Raw genomic sequence first — 6,000 nt, 5'->3', positions numbered from 1 at the left:
TCTAGTGAGAAATCCTGTAAAAGTTTATGCGCAAAAATTTCACTTTCTACAAAAGCATGTAATGTGAATGCCTATTTTTTCCCCATAAATTTCGTTTACTCACAAGTCATATCACAAATCTAGTAAAATTTCATTAGATCTAAAAGGACAAAAGTGAAACAACAAATAGAAGTACAATCATGCACTTAAAGTGAAAATTTTTATTGTCATGCACCAGCCAATGATTTTGTAGTCTAGTGGTACAGAGTGACTTTTCTAAATGAGAGGTTATATGTTCAATCCCTAAAAGGATGGTACTGACTCTTTGTGAAAAATGAAAATGGCACCAAATGTATGAGAAAAAAAAAAACAATAACTTTTTCCAGTAGTTTTATTTAGTGAGTATTATCAATTAAAATAAGCATAACTTAATTGCATTCTTCATTCTTGGAAATTCTGAAAAAAAAAAAAAGAAAAAAAAAAGATGTAGAACATATCGCCTATGTATAGCACCATAGTTATGAGCTTTTGGTATGGCCATAAACGTATGGTCAGAAGCCAGTAATAGACATGAAGGCGACCCAACATCTATCAGTTCAAATTATTTCTGACAATATCAAAAACAGCAGTTATACTATGGACCCAGGTCAAAGGTGTATCTGGTTTCAAGATACACAATTTACATACTAACATACTAAATGTTCACAATTTGAAATGTAAACATTTAATATGTAACACAAATTCTTTTTATATTTTAATTTCATCAAACAGGTGAGTAAGCCTAAGTTTTTGGATTTCATCAGACTATGTCTTGAATTTCATTATCAAACTGTACACTTCAAGACTCCTCTGTTATTAGCAGCAAGTCTTAAGTAATGCTTCTTATTCATTAGATCAATGCCTTAGACCGCAACACAAATTATATGTATGAATTATTCAGTCATTGCCCAGCAATTATATTGTGGACCGCGGTTCACAAAGCTTTGTGGCACGCGGTCCAAAAACGGCGCTGTTTCTTTAAGTAAAGAAACGGCGTGCCGTTACAGTTAACGGAGCGCGCATGTTTGTTGTATTAATTACCAACTGAAACTACAATAATGTATCTAAATTGACACTACAGTGTATCTAAACTGCCACTGCCTCACGTATTATTTTTATATTATCAAATGAAACTGCAATTGAATTGAAATGAAACTGTAGTTGTGTTGAAATGAAATTGCAGTGTATATAAAACGAAAGTGAATTAAATTCGCATATTTGAGTGTAATATTGTGTAATGAAATTGTAGTTAAAATGATAATATAGTTGTGTTTTAATGAAATTATAATGTATATAAAATAAAATTAAATAACATTTTCACATATTTGAGTGTATAAATATCGAATGAAACTGTAGTTATATCGAAATGAAATTGTAGTTATGTTGAAATGAAACTGCAATGTATACAAAATGAAACTGAATAACGAAACAGCGCAAAATAAGTACCGTTTCTTTTCATTAAACAAAACGACATCGTTTAGAAGTTCGATGCATAATCATTATGCACCGCGGTGCACGATATAATTTGCCGTCATTGCCAGTTTCAACACTCTAGTATATATAGCTTAGAACAATAACCAATTACAAAACAAATAATTATAATAATAAATAAAAGATGACATTGCAAATTAATCTAAATTAATGTGTAAGAGTTATATTGGTTGTATACATAGATTAAAAATATAAGTTATACAATAGTACTCTTAATTCTAAACTTAATTAATATTATGAAAAAAATTAAAATTATAAATAATTTCAGTCAAAACCCGTTAACGGAACTTGACATAAAATAAGACATAGGAAGTATTATTTTTAGCAGTCAAAATCAGTCATTCTTTATTACATAAAAAACTTATAGTTAGTAAAGAATGCACAATTTTTTTATTTTTTATTTTATATATATTTGTATTGCAATCAACGTTGCGTTTCAATAGCAAAATGATGAATTCCACTCTCCAATTCATTGCCCAATTCAACACTAGTGCATGATGTTTTAAGCAAATTAAAGAGGCAAGATTAAACAAAAAAAAAAATATATATATTTTGAAACATTTTCTGAGTAATGAAGGAAACTCACATTTATTACTAGAGAGTGCACACTGAAGAAAAAATTAACCTCAATTGTCCAATAAGTTGCTCCTATTAGCGGTCGAACTTGAAAAACATTTTGCTCAACTTATAACTTATTGGAATAAATTAAATAAGCTCTCTACTAATACAATTATATTCAAACTAAATTATATATTTGTAGTGAAAATCTTAATAAAATAATTAAAGTAATTCAAATAAATAAATAAAATACCTAAATATTTAGCAGAGGTCTGAAGGTCTAAGTCTAACTTCTTGTTAATTAATGTGGATTTGAAACATAGCGTTGGTTACTATGCAAGTCTAAAGAAATATACTTTTACTTTTATTTTACTACTAGTTATAACTTTTAGTCAATAAACCTAATAATAAGAGCCAATAAAGTTAGGCTTCAACGGAAACTAAAAAATGTTAGTGTAATTATTTGTTGAAATGAATGGTTATGTTAATATTATTTTGATTTTAGCATTTAAAATAAAAAATATTTTTCCTATTTTACACTATATTATATCATTTACTTTTTTCTAAATACCCCTTCATTCCGCTAGTGTAAATTTTATTAACGGAATATTCTGTTAATTATTTATTATTATTAATTTACTCATTGATTTTTATAAGGAAGGTTTTAGATTCGAACCTCATCCTAATCAAAATTAACATAATTGTTAAACATATACTATTAATATGTTAAAATATATTTAAAAATATAAAATAAAATTTAACATGAACTTTGAAATATAAATAATGAATCAAGCATTGGGCATTGATGAAACGGTACATCTAATTTATAGTACATATTCAACACAAATGAGAAACTATGCTTATTATCATTGTCTTTTGGGGGAAAATGACTTAATTGGTTTTGTTTTTTTAAGGTGCACTACGCCAAGACACTAAAATTGCAGTCAAACACACCACGGGACTAGATCAAATCAAGATTATTATTATTATTATTATTATTTTCTGCGGAAGTGGCAACAAGGGGAAGCATGGATCACGTCAATTAATAGAGTTTTGTGTTGCAAAGATTATGCTTGAGCACTATCTAGTGATGATGCTTCCCTCTACAATTGCTATTGCACCAGTTAATCAAACATTTATGCCACAAGTCATAGTTATGCTTTCTTTAAATATTTACTTTTGTAAAAAATTTGATGATCTTGCATTGATATACGCTAGGATACCGAATAATACTTTCATATATTCAGAAACACTAATTTAAAAATACACATTGGGCATTGGACTGTTCGCACAATGCGTTTGTGGTAACTAGTATAATAATTCAATATATTGACAGATTTTGATAGAGTTAATTATCGAAATAATGGTCCCTTGACTATAGCAAGATTATCAGTTTGGTCATTTACTATTTTTTTCCTCATTAAGTCTTTCAACTTTAAAAATCTTAACTCATTTGGTCCTTCGTTTATTTAGCCGTCAGACGTCCGTTAACTCATGATCAAATTGGTAATTTCGCTATAGTCAAGAGATCATTTCAGTAATTAACTTTTCAGTTTAATAAGAGAGGAAATGATGCATGTGATGATCGAAATATAATGGTCCCTTGACTATAGCAAAATTACAAATTTAATCCTGAGTAATGTGTGTCTGGCAGGTAAACAAACGAAGGACCAAATTAGTTAAGATTTTTAAAGTTGAGAGACTTAATTAGATAAAAAAAAAATAATTAATAATTAAATTAATAATTTTATTATAGTAAATTATATTGACCATTTCAATAATTAACTCGATTTTGATATAAGATGGCACGATGGCACGATGGCACGATGGCACATGCCTTTGCTAGCCTTTCAAGTTTCCATTCCCAACTACAGGGTGGGAATTTTCGAGATAAGTGTTTTTTTTTTAGTATTACTGATTCTGTTATAATGTAGTATTTGTTTATAATTATTTTTTTCAACTTATTAAAGTACAAAGAGTCAATACCATCCCTTATCCAAACCCTGATTTTCCATTTATGAGAGTTATGTCATGTCATTACACCACAAAATCATTGATCGCTTTTGATACCAGAAAAGTGAAACATGTATGAAATATATTGACAGATTTTGATATAAGATGACATATATATATATATATATATATATATATATATATATATATATATATATATATATATATATATATATATAGGTGATGAGCAGTGGCCTTGAGTCCTTGACCGACATTATTAATAATTATTACACACTATACTACGAGGCTAAGACCTGATTGAAACCTTCTTGGATTCAATTGCTCCATCATCAAATGTTATCACGCTGGGAATATATTCATAAGCTTTTTCATCCCCATAAACTAAAGTAGGCTATATATCAATCTTATCATGAATAGTATGTACGTACATACATACATACATTCTTTTTAGTACACTAAGAGCATCTCATTAGGGAAATTTTACTAAATTTTTGCAGGTGGGAGTGTATAGGTGGAGGAGAAAGATGGAAAAGGGAGAAGGAATGAAGGTATTGCATGAGGACCTTGATTTTTTCAGAAATAGTGGGTCCCACCAGATTTGCAAAGATTCTCTGCCTGACCGTGTTCAAGGCAAACAAGCGCCCAGTCGGCCGCGTTTAGACACTTTATTTTATTTCTTTTTTTTTTTTTTTGGCTGACAATTCTATTTTATTTTTTTTAATACCTCCTTTCCTCTCATTTTTTCTTTTCTAATCACACCTACAAAAACTCCTCAAAAACACACAAAAAACTCCACTATTGAGGATGCCCTAATCGTTTATGTATGTATGTATGTAAAGTATCATGTTACATACATTTAAGTTTATGTACTATTAGGCGGAGACGTACTTGAAGACCGAGTTTAACATCATACCTGAAACTGACTATTAAGTATTAAAAAAAATAAAACTTCATTTTAATTTCCCTACTAGTTATAACTGTTAGTATATATAATAATAAGCGTTTGATCTGAACAATTAGTATCCGGATATGTCTCCCATACTGTATATAGTTGAAGCTGGCAACTAACAAATATTAAAAGTTGATTTGACCAATCTTATCTGATCTAGCTATGATAATATGGAGTAGTGGAGTACCATTTCTTTTTCTTCTTTTTTTTTTTTTCTTTTTTTTTTTCTTTTTTATTTTTGAATGGATAAATATATACTAACAGAAATATATGTCACAAGATAAATTCATACTGAAATTTACTATATAAAAAAGAGTACAACTTACCACTAAATATAGTATTGTATCATTTTCCATGTGTTCTTTATATATATATATATATATATATATATATATATATATATATATATACAGGGACGGAGCCAGAAAAATACTTGAGCGGGGGCGAAGTTTAAATGACAGTTATAAATATCAATTACGAAATATCAAACCGTCATAAGGTTAAAATACAAAATATATATTATAATAAATTGCAATAGAATATTTTTGATAGATTAAACGATAGTTAGAGTCGGAGCAAAAAATATACTTGAGTGAGGTGAAAATGTAGAAATATTTATGACAAAATATGAAACATAATCAATTAGATAAAATAATTTGAATAAAATGAAGTATAATATAAACGTGTATACTACATTACTACATTAATTAAATGATTCATAAAAAATAAACTAAAAGAGCATTTAATTTGTTAATTAAATGATTCATAAAAGTAGGCTAAAAAATATTTATCTTGAGAAGGAATGAGATATAAAATAAATAAGTGAAGATAAGGAAAAGTGTTTTTAATGAGATTCGAACCTATGACCATACACTTTTTTAAAAATCAAATTTAAAATTAAACCAACTAAGCTATTCTAACTACTAATACATTAAACATAAATATAAATTTTATATAACATTTAATGCTATATATGTCTATATATACATACATATATATAAAGGGGTGGG

The sequence above is a fragment of the Ipomoea nil genome, unplaced genomic scaffold, assembly GCF_001879475.1.
Source record: "Ipomoea nil cultivar Tokyo-kokei standard unplaced genomic scaffold, Asagao_1.1 scaffold0865, whole genome shotgun sequence".
NCBI classification, from domain to species: Eukaryota; Viridiplantae; Streptophyta; class Magnoliopsida; order Solanales; family Convolvulaceae; genus Ipomoea; species Ipomoea nil.
Note: the sequence above shows the minus strand (reverse complement) of the source record.